Genomic DNA, 12,802 nt, shown 5'->3' with positions numbered 1-12,802 from the left:
AAAGAGAGGACTCAAGTGCTCAATTTGCTCATTTTTTTAATTTTGAAAAAGTCAAAGTAGAAACCAATAGCACTTTCTAAGTGTAGGAGCAAAAGAAGTGATTTACCACTGTTGCATAGCTGTTGCAATTACCATCATAATTCACCATTTGACTAACAGTTGGGATCCCATGTACTGTTTACGTAATTAATTTCCCGCTGCCAGCATGTGTTATTAAGACAAATGTGAGCCCACAACCTTAAAATCCACAGTACAGACTTTTCTGTATAAATTGCAAGGTGAAGTACTGCAGAGAGCCTGTAGCCTCTTCCACGGGCTGTGCTCTTGAGACCTGGCACACATCACTCTGTTGTGCATAACAGTTATGAAGCACTAACTGGGCAGTGTGACTTGGATTCCTGAGCAATTTTCCTAATCAGATGGAGTATTGATGTCATCCCGTGAGCTGTCTGTAGAGATGGAGCCCAGGACCTCAGAAGGGGGCAGCAGGAGAGGTGTTACTACTGCCTTACAACTTAGTGCCTCTTCCCTGGACAAGGAGTAGGTCTCAGTCTCTCCGTTTCTCTTAGTCTACGTTAGACTAGTTCTTAGTTGTTAATGATTTTGTTCAAAATGGCATAGTATTGCATGCAGCAGGAATAAAAGCTCCCTCTGACACAGTCTAAGGGGGCCAATAATAGCAGCCTTACATTTTATTGGGGTTTGTAGTGGCAGACTAATTGCCCTCGGGCTTGATGTGTTTTTTGTGAAACCCATCCCTGTGCAATGGTGGACACGTCATGGTCCTATATGGTAGTAAAGATGCCGTCATGAAACCTTGTTCAAAAGTTAAAGGATGCAGATGAACGTCATTCTGCTTTTATCTGCAAATCCCTGTGGGTTCATATTGAGTCATCATAGTAGTACAAGACTAGAAAATTCACATTGTGTTTTTTTCTGGATAGAAAAAGCTTTGAATTTTAAAAACTCTGACAAGCACAAGTAGCAAAATGTATATTTGTCAATCAGCTCTTGTAGGAAATACTTGTCATTAAAAAAAAAAAAAAAAAGAATTCCAGAGTACCATTTCTGAGAACAACCATTCCTGTTGATTTTCTTTCTCTTTCCTTTGATAAGCGTTGTTTACAGTGCTTTGGTTTTGTTGCTCCATACTGTGTCCTGACCCAATGAGTGAGCACTGGCTAGTTTTCCAGCTTGTGATTTTCAAGTGTGATCAGCAGCCTCTTAATTAGTACCTGTGAGCTCTGATAGCATTTCTGTTCATAGGTGGAAAGAACAGCAAAGTGGGCACCCTGGGTTTGCAGGAACGCTCAGAGCAGTAGGAAGGGGGCGGGTGGGATGATACTGTGCTGTACTCTGGCTGCAGCTGCTCTCTGTGACAGCCTCCCCTGGTTTTCGAGTGTCGGAATTCAGCTGTGGTTGCCTATTCCTGCTGCCCACAAGCAGGCGGGTTCTTAGGGTATGTTTGCCTGCATGACATCCCTCTTTGCCTTTCCTTCTCTTACAGTGTTGATGCAAAGATTATAGTGGTTTACATACTTGATAGATTTACACCTCCATTTTTGCAAATGAAGGCTGTTTGTCTTCTCATGGAGTACATTAAGCAAATTTCCTAGCTACAGAAAAGTCTTTGAATGCAAAAGAAAAAGCTAATACAGAATTTCTGTTAAATTGCCTTTCTGATTCTGTTCTTGATTATATTTAGTGATGTCTTCGCTGCATAGATCCTCTATGCCTGGACTATTTTCAAGTATGGAATCAGATTTTTTTTGGACTAAAATTACTGTTGTGTTTTGGTTTGGTTTGTTTTTTCCTGCACTGTATCATGTCTGTTTCAGTAGCCTAAAAACATGAGTGCCAACTGTTAGATGCCCTTGGTCATTCTGTTAGGCCTTTTCCCTCACCATGGGGGGATACAGCTGCATCACAGAGCCCCCCTTAAGAGGCCTGGAAAACTCAGGTATTGTGGACTTCAAAATTTTTCAGGGGCTGATGACTTTGCTAACCCCTATAGTGAGACTGAAGAGCATGAAAATGACTGGGTTCTTAACAGTGATCCACAACACAATGTTTTACATGAATTAAGGTATTGATTTGCTTGGCTTTTGGGCCTGTGCCTCTACACTACTGTTACAAGAGTAACAGGATTTTAAACTGGTGAATCATTTATAACGTAGGTAGTTGTATTGGATACTGCTATGGTAAAACCCATTTTGGTACCAAACGGTGAAAACAAGCAGAAGGCTCTATGTTAGCAAAAGCCTAGTTTTGTATGTACAGCTGAGTTCTCTGTGAGAACCTGTGTAAACACAGGTAGGGAGCAGCATCTTTCGTACCCCTGATACTGCTTTGCAAGCAGGATTGCGTGGTTGAAATTTATGCAAGGTAATGCACAGAGAAACTGCAGGGAACAGAATCCTGGTCTTTGTTATTGTGGAATGCCAGGAAGGATCAGAAATCCTAAAACACAGTCAAACACAACATTTAATCATGTATTTTTTAAAAAATCAATTCTTTTTTTTTTTTTTTTGTGAATGCTAAGAAGTACACAATTTTACTATCTGCTGGTTCCTTTTCTAAATAAAATGTCACCTGTGATGGTGCTTTTTATCCCTAATAGCATTCTCATCAGCAGTTGCTGATTTTATGGAGATGGATTCTAGGCAAAGGAGAAGAATAACTATGAGTGCCTAGGAATATCTATTATAATGTATCGTTGTTTTCTTTTTAACTTCAGCATTAGTAAACAATAATGTTTAACCTTCTAACTTAGAGCTCGTCACTCATTTCACTGCTGTGTCTTATGACTGGGGATTAAAATTTACTGCATTCATCATGTCTGGTGAAATGGTTTATTGGGATGCATAAATGACATACTAATTAGAAGAACAGTCTGAGTGAGAATGAGCTGCTTAAAGCTTTGATGACCAGAAAATTACCTGTAGCTAGTTTCTCCAGATTATCAAAGAAGTCCTCAAATTAGTGTTTTTCTTTGATCATAGATGCAAGGAACGAGGCAAAATGACTGCACAAGGTGGGAGGAGATGGTTATTCGGGAATGAGAAGCCGAAAGAGTTTTTACAAAGATTCAAGCCCTTTCTAGCCACCTGCTGCACCAAGTAGTGAATGAGATATATTAGTAGGTGGTTTATTTTCATCTGTATTTTCCTACCAGAAACTATTAATGTGTATTTCTTCAAGAGCCAAATTGCTTGTAGAGAGAAATCCCTTTCATACAGTTTGTCATCTTATCCTGATTTTTCTGTCCTGTAGTATGACAACATTCAAAGAGTACTCATCCTTTACAAGGCTTTCAACTGGCTTCCTTACCTTTGTAATTACCACTATCTTATCTATGCACTACTATGGATTTGTATGGATTGTTGCAAGAGACATGCTAGAGTTACATACAGTTACTTGACCCAAGTAGTATAGCCTGAGGTCTTTGTAGCCCCATATCAAACATGAAAACTTGGTCATAAAAAATAGAAATGAACACAGAAAATGTTTCCAGGGCTGAGATATATGCCTGACTTAAGAGTGACAAAACAATGAGGGTGGAAGGAAGAGGCCTTACCACTGAGAGATAATGGGGTGTTAGTATTCTCAAAACATGTAGTTAACTCTAGCAAAATGGTGAGAATTCATAAAAAGGGAAAGACGGAATCATGTTGTTACCCAAGAGGTTAATTTTGAGAAGAGCCTTGCCAATGGAAGGCTTACAGAGGTAAAATCATAAACAAAAGAGACGTGACACAGAGGTGGAAACGGTGTGTGGAGCAGATTGGATGAGAAGAGTTGGAATCTTTCAGACGATGTCTAGGATTCTGCAGCTCTTCTGCACATCAGATCTGATGCTAGGGAGTGGGAGAACTGGATCTGTGAGAGTGGGAAGGCTGACAGCTGATGTATGATTTCACGAGACAGAGAACTCATACGCAGCATAGAAACGGAAAGCGCTCTGCAGTGAATCAGTGCTGGCGGTGCTCTGGCACCCTGATTCCAGCGGTGGCTGTGTCCATTTTTCCGCCGAAATTTCTGAAATGGACAATAAAGGAACAGTCTGCCACTGCAAGGATTTTCTTCGTAACCCAAATAGTTACTGCTTCATTTAAACACTGAGATTGGAAGGTTTGAATTTACTACACCTAACAACGAATGTCTCAGCATCTGTATAAGTGTCTAATCCTTTTCTGAATCCAGCCTACCTCTTGATCTCAGAGCCATCTTGTTTCAGAAAGCATTTTATATGGAACTATTTTATTTTCACAAGTTTAAATATGCTGCCTCTTGGGTTTGTTGCTCTTGTTTCATGAGAGGCTAAACGGGAACACCCAGTCTATCTGTTTCACTTAATAGGTAAAGCTTCTCATCTCCTAACATATCTTTATGTGGATTTACTCTGATTTTCTTGCACTGAAAGCATGTAATCTACTGATTGTTGTGCATATTCTGTTGCACCACTTGCATGCCCTGCAGTTAGTGATTCGTGAGAGCTTCTTAAAAAATAGAAATAAAATACTGTTTCTCTTTTGCCCATTACTTCCTTGTCTGGTAGGAAGGTGAGCAAGTTTTCTTCACAGAAGTCATAAAAAGAAATGATATCCTGTTCATCCTGTGCTTAGCTCATTGCTGTACCATTGCGTGGTTCTGATAAAGGACCACGTCATTTTGTGTGTAGCTCAGCCACTTCAACTTTCTCCCCAGTTGTTGGCTTTACCCAGTCCAGTCCCACTGAGCTATTGCTCTTAATTTATCCATTATTTTTAATATCTTTTATATATACATAATGGCTGATAGTGTTTTATTTTTTAACTTAATGCTCTTGAGTCTTTATTAAATAACTTAAAAGGATCTTGGGGAGCGGATTGAGATTGATGGAGAGTAATCATCTGGCTTCTTTCTCTGTAGTGTGCTTTATCTTCTGTATTACAGCTGACCTCTTGCACTGTGGCTGCAATCCACTAATAACAAGTTATTTATCTTCTGATACTGCAGTATCCTGTTTGTCTTTGGCAACTTTTTTTCACGAGTATCATAACATTGATAGGTTTTTGCATGCTATTCTGTATTTTGCTATCCAGTAGTTACATTGCTAAACTCCAAGTGTTTACACCTGTTTGGCACTGGTGTGTTTTGCTGCATCAGAGTTCTGTGTGGGCATCTTTGGAGCTGGACGTAGCAGTAGTGCAAGGCAGAGAGTTTTAAGTAAGTTGTAGTTGTGGAATTGATGGTTTCAATACTATAGTAATAATGCACACTGTTTTCATTCTCAAGCTGTGCTCAGCAGAAGGCTAACCACAACCATTCCCAGGTTTTGTAGCTGCAGCAGCAGCGTAATGTTTTTCAGGTAATTCATTGTTACATATTGTGACTACTCACATTCTGTAGAGGTTTAACATTTTTGTAGTATTTATTCTTCTAGATACGTTCATGTGCTTAAACAACTGACCAAAAAGATAAAAGGGCAGGATTTGAATTGAGCCTAGGAAGAGTAATTCAAAGGTAATTACATGATGGAAGGTATTGTCATACTGATGCGTTCTCAGAATGATATGAAGGGCTTAATTCTCATGATTTGGCTTAAACAGAGTTGAGAGAAACTCAAACCTGAGGATGTTTTTTTCATTATCGTGCTAGTATCTCTCAGCTAATGTACTTCTGTGCTTATCCTTAATTTGCTAAAAGATCTTGGAATGTTGTGCGTTTTTACTGGAGGGATGGGCATGGGGAGAAAGGGGGGGGAATCTAATTTCTTGTGCAAGTAAAAAGTATACCAAAAGAATATACTCTGCAGAATTGTCTAAATGATAACTGGTTGTTAGAAACTTAAAGTATATTAATGATAAAATACGATTTTTCCAAAAGGAATTACATTTTTTAATAGTTTTCTCAAGGTAAGAATCTGTTCTCTTTGGAAGTCAGAAGAGTTCATATTCAAATGCATGCCTTTGCTGGTCTACTGGGCCTCAAAACTAAATGTGAGAGCTTGTCCTTGTTATAGTTTTGTGTATTGTCAGTGTGATGATGCAGAATCTAATCAGGTTACTTACACAGATCCTGAGGATATTTCTTGCCTTTTCCTTGCTGTATGGCATTATCTGTTTGGGTTAGGTAAATTGTAAAGCAATGCCTGTTTTATTCTGAAGCATTACAGGTTGTCTAGCCTTAGGCAGGTTTTTGCTGTAGTTCATTGGTTATTTCTATCATGTTTTTTCTTAGAGGTTTTAGGTGGAAAAAACATATTCAAGGGTTTCCTTCACTCACTTGGTTTTATGAAATATTCATGTCATTTAAGCACTCTTTAACTGAGCGATAATACAGCATGGGAGCTTAAAAACAGGAATAGTTCCAAGTTGTTTTCCTGATTGTTTCATGCTGTCTTGCAGCAATTTTGCAACTTTTTTTTTTTTTTTACAGAACTGTGTTTAGCAGTGATTCTGTTGTCTTCTCCATCCAAAGCATGCCCTTTATGTCAGCAGCTTAGTACATCGTGCTGCAGAGTGGTTCTAAAGTAAGTTGGCAACTTTATAGATTATATGGACCTGAAGTTTAGGTCATTGCCTCCTCGATATCCACTGGAAGGTTCATTACATTTTCTGTAGGACTGTCATTTTATGGCATTGGACTGGTGTCAGCACTCAAAGTTCTGACTAAAAAAAAAAAACCCTGAAACAAAATTTCTTTTTTAACAAAAATTATAATGATGCTTAACACTTCTGTAAATGTCCATCTGTGCTGCCTGCCACAGCTCAGTTCTGGCTTGTTACAATGATCAGATACGTGCTGAACATTGGTCCAATTAGTCCACTTTGGGAATAAAACTGTGGTAGACCACAGTGCCATTGCTTAATTTCATGTTCTTTTCTGGCACACCTCTTGAGAAATAAGTGCTGTGACTGAGCATGGTGCCACACTTAAGAGGCAGGAAATTTGGGTTCTAATCTTGATATTCCACCAAATTAGGATGTAAAGTGAGACCCTGAGTCACTGTTTCAGGCTACAAAATCTGTATTGTTAAACACTTGCCCACCTTTGTGAAGTCCTGTGACATTGGTGGGTGCACTTCTCCCATTTTTAAATATCAATACATTACGTTTTATTTCCAAACTCTGCTGTAGTACTTTGTATCATCTCATAAGATTTTTTGCTTGATTTGACTTTCATTAATAACTGCTGCAAGATTGTTCAAAGCACAGTGCTTCTGGGCACTGAATGTCAACAACTGTGTTTCTCAACATGCCTGCAACTTGGGACCCTGCCTACCCTGGCTGTAAGACTCCTCTCTCCGTGTTACATTTCATGTACCTAACAGATGTTGCAGTTAGCTTCACTTGGGATTTGTTCTCCTTTGAAGTTGAACAAAGGATGTAAAATTTGAGAAGTTGTTTGTTTCTTTTTATTTTTTTTTTGTGTGTGTGAGTGTGTGTGTGTGTGTTTTCTTTTCTTTTCTTTTTTGGCATGAAAGACAAAACCTAATTGGCACATCGCATTTGTAGTCCCAGTTTTCTGTGCTAGATGTAGATAAGTGGCCCGGTGTCAGTACACATTGATGCTGAGAGATGAAGCGTTTTCACAGCCCATTGCCACCCAAGCAGGACAGTATGTATGAAGGTGGAGCGTTTCATATTTGAGTTGGTTTTGTTTTTTTCAAAAAATTTCTTAAAATATTTTTGATTATATTAAAAATATATATATATAATAATAAAAAAAGACCAGACACCAGATTTTAGTCTTGTTATGTTAGACTTACACTGTTCTTTGTGACAACCAGTGAGTGTCCAGATGCCTATAAGTACTTCAGACAAAACCACGAAGCCGTAGTGGTTTTGTGGTGTTTAGGTGCTCCTATATAGGAAACCAGGCTGGATTCCCATGGCTGATTTTTCAGTCTGAGGACATGCCTGTCAATGGTGAGAGGTTCGTGGGTTGTTCACTAGCAATTTAATGGGCTGTTGTCTTTTAAGAAGACTAATCAATGCAATTTATTCTGCAGCATAAAAATCGTAGGCCCATTTTCATGAACAGCAATGCTGAAGTTAAATGCCTTTTCCTGTTCCAAGTATCTAGTGATCTAAGAAGAAACCAAAGAGTGATAGAATTACAATTACAAATGATGAAATGCACACTTGTGCATATTGCTCAGTAATATAGTAGGCATTCATTTAAGGGGAGTTTTTGCAGCATACAGCATTGAAAACACATGTCTAATAGGTGCATTCATTTTAATACGCTCATTCATTGAGCAGGCCTGATTAATTAGTGCGTGTCACCATCTGGTACTTACTGAGACTATTCATTTTTAAAATGTTGAAATTGTAGGGAATGTTGCACACCAATTAAGTTCCTTTTAATTGGATTATGTTAGTATAAAGTATTACTGGCAAAGGCCTTCATTGTGATTCAGCCAGCATGCATCTAAGGGAGACCCGCCAGCCTGAAATTACTTAGAACAAAGGGAAAATGCCTGAAATGCATGTTTATTCCCATCTTGGTGCACTCAACAGAGATGATGTCAACAAATAATACTGCTGCATTTCTGTGCAGTTTCCTGACATGAGGATGCCTCTGCTGATAACTGCTTCAGCTCTGCACTGCAACTCTTAACCCATCATCCCCTAACTCTGACCTGGAAAGTGAAATATCATCTTAATGGGGCCTGACTGAGCCCTTCTGTGTGCAGTTGTGTATCTGCTGAAACAAGAACACTGTTTCTCGTTTACACAAAGAGTGATTTAGCCTTTAAAGCTGATAAACTAAGTGTGCTGACTCAACCACCTAGTGAATGAAGTATCACGAGCTCCTGGCTGCAGCACCATGTTAGGAGCAGAACTTGTCCGTCTGTACTCGTTCCTGTCACTGACTCACTTGGTGAATTTTAGTTGCTTAATGTCATTGCACTGCAGTGTTTCTGTGTATAAATTGTGAATAGGTATGTTTATCAACTTGCATAAAAAGCTTTGAGATGCAGGGTGAAATGTACCATGTTATTACGTGTTTACTGTTAACACTTTAGAAGCCTAATTGAGTATCTTCAAATAAGTTCGGTTGTCCAAACTACTTATTTCAGAGGAAGGAGCAGCTCTGCAGAGTTAGCAGTTCCTTAGCAGGTAAATGGGCAGTCACTGGCTGCAGTGAGGCTACAGAGGAAGAGATACCAGGAGCACCGTTAAGCCCAAACGATCTGATGTGTGCCTGCCTGGATCTCCTCACAACCCTCCTTAGTTTTGAAGAGTAGGGCGAGAGTCTAGAAATGAACACTGTCTGGATATCAGAGCCAAAGATTTTTTCTTTGTAAATTTGTGTGTGTTTTCATTACCTTCAATGGACTCTGCTGCCCCCTATGCAGCTGCAGCTGTCGTTAACAGCAATGGAAGCAATATCCTGAACATGTGAAGAATGTTTGAATTTTTTTTGTATTGAAAGATTTCATTCATTTCACTCATATTCACTTTTACTGCTATTATCACTCATAGGAGTGATTATGTGGTTGAAACAGTAAATGTGTTTTCTTTAAAGGCAGAGGAAAGCGTCAGAAAAATCAATTTTAGTTATACAACCATTAAAAAAATGCTAGATTTTTTTGGAGAGTGCAAATACCTGTTTAGACATATAAAGGTCACTGAATTTAATCTGTTACAGTAGATTGCTTCTGATTTCAAAGGATGAAAATAGTTCACCAATGGATATATTTTTTTTTTTCTTAATGTACATTTCCTCTTGTGTGAAGGTGCATGTTTCCTCTTCGTTACAGCTGCAGGCGGTGTAAAGCATGTTACAGGCACTGCTCATCCTGGAAGTGCCAAATCCAATTGGAAACCTGTCTGTAGTTTACAAAGGCAAGAAGTCAGTGACTCTTGCCTGTTTCACAGACTGTGTCAAAAGTCATGTTTAGAGCATGTTGAGTTTAAACCATTTCCATTTGGTGCTGAAATGCAAAAGATTTAAAATATCTGTATGCATCTTACGTATTTTCTGTCTGTGTATTGATAGATGCCTGCATTTACATACGCAGGTCTGTGTGTGTAGCATTTGAAATTCAGTTGCTGCATTAGTACTCCTGGGACATGAAGTATGCACAGAACTGTGACCCTGCTGTACTTCGGCTGTTACTGGAGCCTTGGGTTGTAGGTCTGGCAAGCCTCCTGTAGTCTGCAGTCACACGTTTTGTGTAGCATTCACTTGGGTTAGAGGAAAACTGATCCATAAGTGTGTCTGTGCAAATCCAAGTAAGTACAGCTGGTGGTAAAACATGAAAATATTTTAATGTGACAGTGTGCAAGAGAGTGCTTTCTCATTTTATCCCAACCTTATTAGCAGAAAATGCATAGCCTAGAAGGCCATAAAACTGTCTGTTCTGTGATAGGATTTAAGTGCACTTTGTGCCATTTCTAAGAAATAATATCACCCAGTTAAATCCTAAAAACCATACGCAGGTGCGCTAATCTCTTTGTTTAAATTGTCTGCTTGGAGATTTTATGTAATGGAGAAATATATTTTCCAAAAGAAGATTTATTTCGGCTGTGCAACTTTTAGTGCAACTTTTCTCCTTTTAGTTGTTAACATGAAAAGAAAGAGTTAACCACAGTATAAAATTCTAGTATTCTCTATTTCTTTCTCTCACATATTTTAGGAGAATTACTTCTTAATGTGATTTTTCTGGTTACAATGCCCAGGCTGACAAAGTGTTGAACCAACAAATCTTCGCAAAGATCAAAACAATGCAAAGGCCTTTTTACTCAGTGTATATTTAAAACAGAGGCTGAAGTTTGGGCAGAACTCTATCTGGCAGACTTTCTATCTCTTAGGTCATACAAAGAAAAAGCTTTTGGCACTGAGTTTTTGGCAAAAAGCTGTGTCTGGAAACATATTCAGTCAGTGTATGAAATATGATAGCGCTGGTACCATGACTGTGTCTGAATGTACTCTGTTATAATACAGTTAGACTTCAGCCCCATCTGGTGTTGGAACAAAATTCCTATTTCAGAGTTTTCCAGCGTAGGCTAGCCCTTTGCCAAAACACAGAGCAGTACGTGAGGAGACTGACAAAGTCAGACAAGTGTCAATTTTACTAATGATTTCTATTGTTTGCTCCACTAATGTAAACCAGTTGTGCCCGTGGTAAATTCCAGCATAAGTGTCCTGCTGTTACTAACCTCTGGCTTTAATTAAAGCTGCATCTTTAACTGAGTGGGTTTGGTACTACACTTTTAATGTACCTATGTGAACAGCAAGTATATTTTTATCCAAAGCCTGTAAAAATATAAAATTACTGATCTATCAATGCCTGCATTAGCAGAAGCAGCAACAGAGAGCTTCTTTCACCTCGGTAAAATGTCAGATCATTTCTGAGTTATGCAACAACAATGAAGAGACCAGAGATGTGGTTTTGGCTTAGAAGGCTTAAAATCTTCAGGCATTAATTCATAAACCACAAATCTGGGATACTCCAGTGACTGTGAAGTATAACAGATTCATGCCTGATTTTTACTCAAGGTTGATCATTTCAGGAAAAAAGACAACTCATTTTGAAATAGATTTACAATTATATTTCAATTGTTTTGGCGGGGGGTGGGGTTAGGTGGAAAAGCTACTTGTGAAACAAATCAGGAACTAAAAGTCGTCCATAGCTTTGTTTTGAGGATATAAGAATGGTTTATTGCCACTATAGCAAGCTAAAGAAGAAACTGACTTTCTATAAAGGCTGCCCCAGCATTTTAGCTGATTTTTCAGCATAAAGTCCAGCCTGTCTTGTCAAACAAAGTATCTGTCTAGTTATAATTTGACTCTGCTGAAAAAGTGCTTAAATGGCAGAGTTCGGAATTGGTTGAACATATTTTGCCACTTAAGCTCAGCTCATTCAACATTTGAAGCTAAAACGAGTGATCTAAATTGCATTTGATAGAGTAAAGTATATTCTTTTACTTTCTTGTCACACATTTAAATGGTTATTTTGAAGACAATATGCAATAATCCTTGGTTTTATGTCCTTTTCCTGGCATGTGATTTATTGGGCAAAAATTAAGGTCAATGGTCCTGAACTAGTCAAGAGAATTACTCTATGTTCTCAGTCATTGCCATTTTTCTCTCTCTGCTCTGAGTAATATAGGGCTTCACTGACAAAGTTTTAATTCTTTATGTCTGAGAAGAATATTTGCCACATTTTTTTGCATTTCATCTAAGCAGCACGGTGGTGTAATCTGGCAGGCAGCTAAGCACCGCACAGCCCTCATTCACTGCCCCTTCAACTTCTGCCTCACAGTGGGATAGGGGAAAGAATTGGTAATTGGAGGGGAAAAAAAGGTAAAAACTCATGGGTTGAGAATAAGATGGTTTAACAGGACAGAAAAGGAAGGGAAAACAATGATAAAAGAATTTGCATCTCAAGTGGTGCACAATGCAGTTGCTTACCCCCTGTTGTCCGATGCCCAGCCTGTCCCTGAGCATCATCCCCCCAGGTTTTATTGCTCAGCACATGGCATGGGACATCTCTTTGGCCAGTTGGGGTCAGCTGTTCTGGTTTTGTCCCTTCCCAATTCCTTGTGCACCCCCAGGCACCTCACTGGCAGGGCAGTATGAGAAGCTGAACAGTCCTTGACTCAGTGTAAGCACAGCTCAGCAACATCTAGAACATCCGTGTGTTACTGGCATTATTCTCAGCCTAAATACAAAAGATGGCACCATACCAGCTACTAAGAAGAAAATTAACTCAATCCCTGCTGAAACCGGGACTGTGGTTTTGTAAATTTAAGTAAAAAGAGCTTAAGGCATCAGCAAAGGGCTACTTGGTTTTTCTGAGTTG

General features: G+C 39.0%; 1 protein-coding gene across 5 annotated transcripts in view; it reads left to right on the top strand.

The window, feature by feature from the left end:
• Positions 1 to 12,802, top strand: part of PEAK1 (pseudopodium enriched atypical kinase 1) — a 116,425-nt gene that overhangs the window by 67,447 nt on the left and 36,176 nt on the right. For 2 of the 5 annotated variants that reach the window (XM_032194830.1, XM_032194828.1), the window contains one exon: positions 6,421 to 6,514. The exons of the other annotated variants lie outside the window; for them this stretch is intronic. The gene's annotated coding sequence lies outside the window, so the exon portion shown is untranslated. The remainder of the gene's footprint in view (positions 1 to 6,420; positions 6,515 to 12,802) is intronic. 5 annotated transcript variants of the gene reach the window in all.

This window comes from Aythya fuligula, chromosome 11, assembly GCF_009819795.1.
Source record: "Aythya fuligula isolate bAytFul2 chromosome 11, bAytFul2.pri, whole genome shotgun sequence".
NCBI lineage: Eukaryota > Metazoa > Chordata > Aves > Anseriformes > Anatidae > Aythya > Aythya fuligula.
Note: the sequence above shows the minus strand (reverse complement) of the source record. Positions and strands in the feature narration are given on the sequence as shown.